The sequence below is a fragment of the Agrilus planipennis genome, unplaced genomic scaffold, assembly GCF_000699045.2.
Source record: "Agrilus planipennis isolate EAB-ADULT unplaced genomic scaffold, Apla_2.0 scaffold2, whole genome shotgun sequence".
Lineage (NCBI taxonomy): Eukaryota > Metazoa > Arthropoda > Insecta > Coleoptera > Buprestidae > Agrilus > Agrilus planipennis.
In genome coordinates, this window is record NW_020442464.1 from 2,624,470 (window position 1) to 2,636,088 (window position 11,619).

Below are 11,619 nucleotides of genomic sequence, written 5' to 3' on the forward strand. Positions count from 1 at the left end.
CCCTTCCAATGTCTTGGATGCGCGCTGGCAAAATCGTAGGTAGGGAGAAAAAAGCTCATTATACTCTCGACTCTTGTTCATTAAACATACTTTTTCATACAGTACTTGCCAAAAGTTTTGTTCAATCATGAATAGTAGTGCGAGTCGAAAACAAGCGTTGAAGCCTTTAATATGTCTTCAAATATAAATAAACATCTCGTTGATATTTTCAGTAGTAATTGGTACCAATAACGCACATTTGAGCAGTGCAGTTTTAGTGGATAAAATGGTCGATTTTCCCGTGCAGTACTGTACGAGAGTGTAAGAGTTTGGCCGAGAGTTGTCTCCTTCCTTTTCCGGCCTAGTGCTGTTCTTTTCTACTTTGCGCCGGTCAATCTAAAGGTCACATCGCTACAGAAACTAAACGAAGTATAATACTTACAGAATAAAGCAATTCCTCTGTCATCTGAGACAATCCTCGATGCTGAAAAACTCGGTTATTGCTGAGTCTGTAGATATCAACAGGAAATGAACATTTTTATAGATAAGAGATAGTGGAAGGTTGAATTTGTGAAGGTTGTGAATTTAAAAAATATAAGAGACTGCATGGTATCAAAATGTCATTAAAATCTGAAAATTCATTTAAAATGAATCCTTAATCGGAAATCAATAAGTGCGAAATAATAGACTGGCGTGTGATAATGGCATTGCAAGTGTGTGTAGCCTGATACCTACAAACATACACACACACACATATACATGTGCATATGTATATACGCACATATAGGTAAATTTATTGGTGATAAAACCATGAGACTTGACTAGACGTTGTACTCATTTGGGTTCAATGATCTCCTTTCTTGCATAAAAGACACTACTTTGTAATATTTTATTACAGCAATTCTACGAATTTCTAGATGTGTGTTGATTTAATAATTTCAATTCTTATTACATGCCTGTTATCGAAAAAAAAATATATATAACACTCCAATTAATTCTCCCCATACATTCAAAGCATTTTGAAGAAAACTCCACATCATTTGATACAATAATAGTTAGGTATTTGTTTTGTTCTATAAAATTGAACAATTGTTCGGGCATAATCGTCTAATAGGAACAGGTGCTTCATTGATTAAGTATTGATTCTTTCGAAATAATTGAACCAGCTGCTTAATAATGAATATATTCAATTAAAACATAGGATGTTCTCTATAGTAAAGTTCCTGAAAATTACGCATTAATGGTGCACTTAAGAAAATGATTGTTCTTGATGAAAATCTAAAAAAAGACTGGACCCTGGCCCATCCTCTATTATATATCTCTACGACTTCTTCCATCCTGAATTTTCTAACCACTCATTCCCTAATTTTTCATGTCTTGCATATCAAAATGAGTATAGTAGATAAAATATTTGTACGGGTGCGAAACATGGATAGTGGTCGCGGCGGAAAGGAAAAGGTTAGAAGCGTTCGAAATGTGATATTACAGGTGAATGATGAGGATATCGTGGATAGAGAAGGTTAGAAATGAAGAGGGATGACAAAGAATAGGAGAACAGAGGACTCTATGATAGTCAATAAGAGATAAGCGAGATAGGTTGGTAGGACATCTGCTCAGGCATGAAGGGCTAGGCAGAAATAGGTGTTAAGAGAAGTAGAGGTAGGCTTAGATTAGATTATTGTTTGCAAATAGTGAAGGATATGGATTGATGTTACAGGCGAATGATCAGGATACCGTGGATAGAGAAGGTTACAAATGAAGAGGTATTAGAAAGAATAGAAGAACATAGGAGCCTCTGGAAGTCGATAAAAACTAGGCGAGATAAGTTGGTAGGACACCTTCTCAGGGATGAGGGTCTAGTCAGAGACATGTTAGAGGCAAAAACAAGAGTTAAGAGGAGTCGAGGTCGTCCTGGATTAGATTACTGTTTGCAAATAGTTAAGGATGTGGGATGTTCTAGTTTTAGGGAAATGCGAAGATTAGCTCAGGATAGGTAGGAGTGGAGGTGCGTGTCCAATCAGTCTTCGGACTGACGACTTTATGATGATGATGGCCGCCGATATTGATTCTCATTTAGTCCTATTTATTTTAATATTTATACTTACGTAATTTTTCACTAGTCTTTTGCATTTATCGATTAAGACATCGTCGCGGTGATAAAACTTAGAATCATGTAATCGTCATTTAAACACATAATAAGCAAAAGTTTGATGTTTGACTTGTCGTGAAAAGTCGCAAATTGATCTTAATCAATGGTATTTATGAGGCGCCACTAATTAGTCGAATAATGTTTAAAAAGGAGAAAGTTGAGGGATTACTGTCAGCTTTTGAACACGTGAACGTTTATCTACACACTCACATTTTTAATGTTGACAAGCGTTTTAAATGTGTGAGAATGTTTCTAAGTAGGTTTTTGTAGATCGGCATCGTGAGAAGAAAAGCCAAGCTGTCGTCTCTGAACGGAACTGCTAGTGACACTCGCACATTTACCTAATACTGAATGATCAAGAATGAACAAGATTTTGTAAAACGAACGTATACGAATTGGTTAATGACCAATAAATTCGGGATTAGAATGTCAACGCCACCTAAAAAAATATTAGACAGGATTTGCCAAATTGAATCGGCATTGCAGTTTCGTTTCTAATTTAGATTTGGCTGGTGATTTATCGCCTGTGGTGTGCCGATGAGAGCTAATAAAATCAAAAAAGTCTGGCTTAAATATGGCAGTTTGGGTAAATTACTAATCTACCAGTTTTGCTCCATGGATACAAATTGCTGAAAAATCGTAAACTGAAGTGGAAAAGGGCTTCTAGATTAGAAATGCACCGGATAAGTGTGTGCCCAGCATTATTAGTTGACAAAACCACTTCGGTTAATGTTACATCCAATGCCATCCCGTTCAAATTGTCGCTGAACGAATGAAATTTTAATTCTTAGTAGGCGGGTTTTCAACGAGAGGGTTGAAATAAGCCTATAATATTTATAAACACTAAAAGTCTGTAAGGTGACAAAATCATAGTAAAAGGTTATCGTTAATCAAAACCTGATGTACTAACAAACGACAGAAATTATAACAGTTCGCTATTACTAATGTATTCTTATTCAGTTGAAAAAGTAAACACAAGAACTCTATCTGGAGTAGCAAATAATTTAGTATTGTAATCAATAAATAATACAGACTAGCTGACTCGGCAGGCTTCGTACTGCCTTAATCGATAAATAAAAGACCTAAACTTTTGTATAAAATAAACTTAGTTGTCAAATGTCAAATATTATGGTTGCGTTCAGAAATTTAATTTGTGACAAAACTTAAGATTTATCAATCTACATAAAAATAATCTGAAAGATAGTTAACAACTTTCATATTTATTCACCTTTTAAACCTTCTCTGGACTTCCACAAATAATTCAAGACCAAAATTAGCCAAATTGGTCCATTTGTTCTCGAGTTTTAGCGAGACTAACGAACAGCAATTCATTTTTATATATGTATATAAATATAGATATAGATTAGTACAGACAACCTATCCCAATACAATCTTAATTACCATTTTTCACTAGGTAGGCCTCTGTTATACCTCGTATATTATATTATTATCGCAGGTTTTTGTTTTATTTTTTTTATCTGGTAAAATTATCCGGCACTTCCGGCTAGTCAGAGTCATTATCCGCTACCCTGTTGGACCCTAAAAAAAGTGCTGGGTACCATATCCAAACCGGGAACTCCCCGGCCCATTTCTGTCGTAGATATAAATGCAAATGTAAAATAGATCATAGCAGATAATAAACAATGAGCATTTCTTATTATAGTATGTGGGATGGCCTTTACAATATTGACATATTTTACGCTGTCTAATATGATCTAAGTGTGTGGAATCTTCATTAAGACGTTTATAATTATAAAAAGGTCGTAAGGGCCGGCTAAAAATAAACCCTGGCATTTGCGACATTGTACCAATTCGTTGCTGCGAGGCGAATATCGTTTGTGGTGATTATATTATCTCGTTACGTAATAATTCTGATGTAAATGCATCATCGCGACATTCCGATTGCATGATACAAACACCATGCGGAATTGTTTCAGTAAGGTTGGAAACTATGTACATGCATATCTGTATGTGTATGATCTGAATGAATCGTCGTCGTCGTCAAAATTGGGAATGCTATCTATTTTTGTCCTATTTCCTAAATTAGAATGTCTGAGAATCGTTTCAGAATAAGCAAGAAATCAAGTTTAAGTTTTAAGCACACATTTCAAAGCATTTAATCGATATATATATACAAATAGTACCGTCACCACTGCGAAATATTCAAAATGTAGCATTGAGACAAGAATAAGTAAGGATTCATCCACAAAGGACGTTTATCCTATATATAGGATAAGGGGGTCATCAAAATGTGCTTGAAATTGAATAACTTTAAAAAGAAGTTAACAAACACTAAAAAAAGATGTCAAAATTTTTCTAAAAAGGTAATGCATTCACAAAAAATAAAAGATGTCTTTTTTATATAAAATAAAACAATTCGAAGTGGTTTGTATTCTGTCGAAACTGCCAAACGCGGATCGCGATTTTAATGTTTTTGGATCTCATCAGCGCGTCGCAGACAGCCCGACAGAACACAGACCAACTTTACCAGCTGTCTTATTAGCGTTTTAGAAAATACCACAAATGGCGCGGTAAACGCCATCTGTAGTACGATGCTACATTTTAGGATAACGTTTGCTCCAACAAGGTCCATTTAAATATATGGATATCTACTTGCTGAAACGAATCCCGGCGTAACTAACCTCAACGTGATAGGCACGTTTACCATAATCGAATAAAATAATTCGAAGTGGTCTGTATTCTGTCGAAACTGGCAGACGCGGATCGCGATTTCGATCTTTTTGGATCTCATCAGCGTGTCGCAGACAGCTCCGACAGAACACAGACCAACTTTTACCTGCTGTCTCAACAGCGCGTTTTTGAAATTTTTTATAAATAAAATGTACATTGAGAAAACAAGCAACTCCATTAAAAGAACAAGTATCCACTTAAAAAAAGGTGATGAAAGGTGGTCGACGTCTTCCTCCTTCGTTTAGGTGGTCTGTAAGTCACGCCAATTCCATTTAAGCAACTTCTGGTTTTAATCTTCGCCCAATACTCCCTTATTATTTTCCTTATTTTCTTCATCCTCAGTGTTTGGGTTTGGGGTCTATTTTTTTCGGAAACTCTTGCTTTTATGTTTGTATACTTGTCTAACTCTGACTTCCCCTTCTTTTTTCCCAAATCTTCCAGGTATTTTTTTTTACTTCTACTGCTTGCGTATTAGTTTTGACTTCTTGGTTTCATGAATTTCTGATTCCGTTCTGTAGGCATGTCTTTATGAAATGGTCCTCGTGTTTCCAATGGTATCTTTTCTTTCTAAACTTTTTTTGTATGGATGGCCCAACATTGGGTTTGGTAATGAAAATACTTGAGCAAATTCGTTATAACATAAATCATCTTTCTAAAACTGACGGATACTTTTAGAATATCAATCTGATAACTAATAAGATGGTGCATTTTATAAGGAAAGTGGATTTCTTTTTGTGTGTGATAGTACCTGTAAGGAAACGTACCAGTTGTGAAAGGTCGATACATAAAAGACAAACCGTCAAAATGATTGATTACCATTTCAAGCACTTCTTTATTATTGCTGCGTTCTTGTAACAAGCAGTATTACAACATCGCTACTATCTCAGAATAGAGCCGGGTTCTATTAAAGGATCTTCCTCGCCAACTGGCAAATGGCAGTTCTAGAATTGACCCCTACGGTCAAAGAATGCCTTGGTATGATTCAGCAGTCAGAGACGACCATATAAAGCGTAGCGCCACCAAGGCAACAAACGTTGCTTGTAATTTACCTCCATTTACGTCCACGTACATTCACCACACACGCATACGCACGTCTATCTATGTATGTATTACACGTATTGTGTTTGTTGCACGGGTACTATGGGCACATGTAAATGTAAGGAGCAGTGACAAGTAAAATGATGATAATAGGGAAATGTGCCGCCTTCACTTCGGCGGTCTTGGCCAAATTTGAAAGAACTGAAGGATATGCGCGTATAATTACTTACAGTGAGTCCCAGAATACTGTCGTGAAAAACTGATACTGAAAAGATATCCTTAGCACATTCTATCCAGTGGTAAAGGTGTCGTTTAAAAGTGTAGTACGTCAGGGTTAGAGTAGTCACCCGGAACATGGTGGTAATCATGCCAAAAAACAAGTGACGGGGACAAATGTGAGAATTTTAGAATTATTAACTATTCCTTCAATGGGTGCAGGGAAGGATGGAAAATAAAAAACGGAAGAAAATTAAGGGAAGAACAGTCAGGGGTAGGAAAGTGATACTATTCTTTCAATGAGTGCAGGGAAGGATGGAAAATAACGGAAGAAAATTAGGAGAAGACCAGTCAGGGATAGGAAACTGATAGTTGGAGAGACATCTTGGGAATAGGAACAGGAATACAGAAGTCCTGGATTAGATCTAACTGACGCAAATGAAGACGGGACATGCAATCAGGGGTAGGAATGTGATATACATTGTTGGAGACATCTTGGGAATAGGAACAGGAATACAGAAGTCCTGGATTAGATCTAACTGACGCAAATGAAGACGGGACATGCAATCAGGGGTAGGAATATGATATACATTGTTGGAGACATCTTGGGAATAGGAACAGGAATACAGAAGTCCTGGATTAGATCTAACTGACGCAAATGAAGACGGGACATGCAGTCAAGGGTAGGAATATGATATACATTATTGGAGACATCTTGGGAATAGGAACAGGAATACAGAAGTCCTGGATTAGATCTAACTGACGCAAATGAAGACGGGACATGCTGTAGTTTGAGGGAAATGCGAAAATTAGTTCAGCATAGAAAAGAATAAAGGACGAAGATCAAGCTGTCACAACAAAGTTAGATTTCTTTATCAAATCATGTTATCAAATCCAAAAATTTGTCGCTCAAACCGATTACTAAGAAAACAGACGATATGCTAGCCTAATATCAAGCTGACACTATCTCAAAAAAAAAAATGGCACAGAGAAATACTGCAAGAACTACAATTTGTAGACGCTGACGCTAAACAGCAAGGAGATGAAGCCATATACCCCTATATCATTTCTATTTGGAGGTACACGATGTGTAGTGCCAGCTTGGTGTTGGGTAAGTATTTCGCCTACTTTCCACTAACTGGCTGGAGCGACAGGTCCTTTGGATTTGGTAACAAGTTATAGTGACTTTGTCTGATATAGTACATGCGTAAAAATGTTCGTAGGCTTACATACAGTGGTTATAGTGCATACTTTTGTGTCTGAGGGACGTAGTGTATATCGACAGGTATTCAAATATACAGGACAAATGAATGCATTTATTACGTGTAGGTACTTACATGCGTTGTCGTTTTATGTGTGTGTATATATAAGGAGGCGCACACATCGTCTCAAGTGTCATTAATCACAGGCCATAGAATGATGACCGAGAGCGCGCTAGTCAGAAGCGCCGAAAACATATGAAATGATACAGAAGTGGAAGGAGTTTGGTCACATTTTCTTCACATGTTCCTACAGCAATTACGGTTGTGCATACCGAAGATTTCTCGTATGTAGTAAAATAGTTCGACAGTTTTTGCTTCGTAAGGATTCTTCGAATTAAAATCCGCCATCCGAATTACTCCTCCTAGTGAATTATTTTAACTGAAAGGTGTGTATCTGTTTTATTATCTATTTTTGTCGTAGAAATATTTGGTGCTTCCAATGATTATTCATTCCATCAGAATAGTTAGAAATTGCTTTTGTCTTTCGATTTACTTTATTGAAACATTTTTACTGTGTTTCGTGTCAATAGCAATGACGATAACGATTTCTGTGTTGATTAAATATTGTAGGTATGTGTACTCATAAAAATTGTTTAAATTTAAATTTTCTGATAAGTAGGTATACCGGATATTGCATTTTTCCTTGGATCAATCTCTGCCCATGCACTGAGTGTCGCTACATTTGTTCGTATGTCATTAAAATGAATAAAAATGCAACCATAGCGCTAAAGTAGTAGGCTGCGCTAAACAATATTTAAATGACCATTTTTGATTTGTATGAAACGAATCAGTAGATACAATAGGTTAACGAAATGCATTGATGTAAGGGCGCGTGCTTGTTACGAAATTTGCGAAACGTTTTGCCAATTACGAAGTTCCTACGCCACCGTTTTGTTTGGTAGGTGGGATGTAATCAGTGGGATGGAACAGTTGACTTTACATTCACATTTCCAAATTACGACAAATCAACTTCCAACACTCGCAAACACAAGATAAAATAAAAAAATTCATGCAAATTTCAATTTTTCAAACGATTGAGCTTTTGACAATTTAGAGAAACTGACAGACCGCGGTACAGGTCCGGACCGTGTAAGGTCAAAAACTGGATCGCCAATAATTTTTCTTACTCAAATAAGTTATTTAAAAATATATTTTTGTAGATAACAGTCTGTTTGAGTTTTAAGCGCCACTCTTATCATTTGTTGAAGGAAAGAATAAGTTTTGTTTTAAATCTCGATAAACAAAAACATCCGAACTCCATCTACAATTACTTGCCGACCCTTTAAGTCTGGAATATATTGAGTCAATAGGGATTCAATACATTCAAACTGCTATTAAATTGTCATAATTGTAAGATTGTATTAACAAAACTCACTTCTATTATTTCGTAATTTTCAACTGTAAATACAGAAAGAATAAAAAAGAATGATATACTGTGTAGCTAGAATTTATAATTTTGTTTTTACTGATTACTACCTTTATCATGTACCTAATTGATAATGTGGGAGTTGCAGCAAGGTGTACATTGAACAATTGTTAGATACTTTAGTCATAGAATCGATAATAAAAGGATTTCCAAGTTGAAATTACGTAATACAATAAATTCCAATGTGGCATTGCCAATTCTGAAATTGCAGGACTACGGTCCTGAGATTTTTGAACTTTAAAGCTTTGTCCTGTCAAAATTATTACTAATTTACTGTTTTCTATATTTGCTCCCCCTTTTATGTTAATTTTGAAAGTCCTTCAAATAACATAGGTTTCGCAGTTTTCTGTTGTTGTTAAATCGAATGATACACAAAAGTTTGTTAACAAATATTCTTTTTTTTTTTCAGATTACCTACGGTTTTCTACCAGCGCATCTTTTACAAAATGTAAGTTATTATTTCACATTTTTGTCGGTTGCATGAATTAACTACGTAAATTCTATAGTTCCCATGGCGTTTTTAAAAATATTTTTTAATTTTTTCGTCGTGTTCATATAAAAACATGCGTGTGATGATGGTATTATTTAACTGTGCGTATAAACTACAACCATTCACTTTCCATACAATGTGCTTGCACTAAATTATCTCATTTTATTATCCGGTCATACTTCTATCCGGCCGATTTCTCATGCTTGGGTGGGCTAATCGTTCGAAATACGACAGATTCTTCGGGCCCAAAAAGTCACCCTTTTCTTAGAAACGGTCGCCATTGAAGCCTTCCAAGAAAATGTCGACCTCTTAAGCTCCGTTATCCGATAATTTATCTGCTCAGTTTAGAGATAAATAAAATAAAGTAAGATTTTAAGCTTTAATCGTTTTGAAGGAATATCATCCAAAATAGGTCTTATTCTAGTAAATGCATTTTGGACAACCAGCTTTTATCTGTCTTAATAGAATTTGATGTCATGTTGCATAATCCCGCTTGTAACTGTAACTTGTCAAATAAATCGACATCGGTTTTAAAAGGCAAAAATTTTCGATGTAGATATTTATTATCACACAGATAATAAATGTTGTGTGCAAGTATGACACAAATAAAAAACGTGATGCACCGCGCCTTAGTTTAAATTTTGATTAGGAATACGTTAGATATGACAGTTAGTATCTTAAAACTTCCTACGTTATTGAATTTGAGAGGTATCTTTGTAGTGTAACATACCTAAACATAAGTACTTATTTTGTTTTTTTTTAAACAATTCATGCATTTGTGTAAGTTCGCTGCAAATAGGATTATTTATTTGTATACAATTATTTCGAAATTTTTAGATGATAACAAGTTAAATTGGGTAATGCTTCTTTAAACGGTTTGGCTTTTGACTTCCTTTGCAATCGAAATGTTGTTCTATTGACACAGTATTTCGTCGCTGATTGCAGTAAACATAATTGAAAAAAGAAAACGATACGTTCTATATATTTATTTCCATTTTGTCTTTACTGACCCTACATCTCAATATAGCAATGAGCTAGGGTGTAAATTTGAATATAATAAAAACAGTTTTACAGCCCTTCGAAAGTTGATTCAATCCCATATGATCATTCATGGAAGGAAACTTATCCACAACCTTCTCAATCGAAAAATAAAACCCATTTATTAGCTGAATTGCTGCAGCATTTTTGGGTTTAGTTTTAAAAAAAAATTAATAGCACACTCAGAATTTTAGTTTAATTAACTTGTTTAGGTTATCCATGATTTCTAATGAGTAAAAAGCGATCGTGGTTTGTTCATTACGTTATTATCAGGGGCGTACTCAGGGCGCTCAGCTATTATCTGAGGAACCCGAGGTGCAAACTCATCATGTGCATCTCATGTCTCATGTACCGCAACAGGCTGTCTTTCTTGACTGCACTCACCCCACAAAAATTTTGATTGCTGGTCTAAGTACGGACCCCATATGTGTAAAAGACTCGACTCCCTACTCATGAGCTACTGGAGACATTTATAAAGGGTTGAATTTCCGCGAGTAACATGAAAATAGTTTGAAGTTAAAAAGCAGTAGATAGACATACAGTCATAGCGTCAATAAGAACTTCATTTCTACAACACAAATGAACAAAAAGATTGTGAAGACAGTTACTTGTCAAGGATGATAATATCTTTCATTATTGATCAGTTGAATTGCAATCCATATACAATCTTTGATAAGGCTAATGTAAAGTCCGCGTGTTAATATCAGATGAATTCGAATTATGCATCCATTTCTATTCTTGCTGCATGATATGACCCTATTGATCGGCAACTGAGGATTTGTTATCGAATGTCCATATGGTGAGAAAATAATGAGAGTCGGTCCAGCGTGCCATTACTTGTATGTGTACCTATTTAACAAGCATGAGAGAAAACGTTCAGTAACCTGAAGCAGACATGATAGATATTGCATGCAGTGTGAGCCAGAGATGATAATTTGATGATTCAATTTCACGGAAGTGCAAGGTGATCTCCGCAGTAACAATAACAAATGGAGTTTAGCGAATTTGCTTAAATTTAAAATGTGATTCATTTGCTCAATCGAATACAATATTTCAATCGGCGCTTCCAAAATAAACACTTCGTGTTTCAAAAGACAAATACACTATCCAATATCCAAATTTACAAAAATAGAAGTGCAAGGATTCGCGAACTGAGAATTATGTACGATAGAGGGATTAAGTGATGTTACAGTATTAAATTATTTTTTAATTAATTATTTCAACGACCACACCATTTTATCGGTTACTGGTTTATTATTAGTGATATATATGATAGTAAGTTATGTTCCCATAAAAGTCCTTATGGAAGAATGCAACTTTAAGGGACCAT

The 11,619-nt window shown here is 35.4% G+C and overlaps 1 long non-coding RNA gene across 1 annotated transcript in view; it reads left to right on the plus strand.

Annotated features, from left to right (window-relative positions):
* The window catches only part of LOC108741680, a 75,289-nt gene that overhangs the window by 12,136 nt on the left and 51,534 nt on the right, over positions 1 to 11,619 (plus strand). The window contains exon 2 of the long non-coding RNA XR_003232447.1: positions 9,171 to 9,209. This is a non-coding gene — a long non-coding RNA (uncharacterized LOC108741680). The remainder of the gene's footprint in view (positions 1 to 9,170; positions 9,210 to 11,619) is intronic.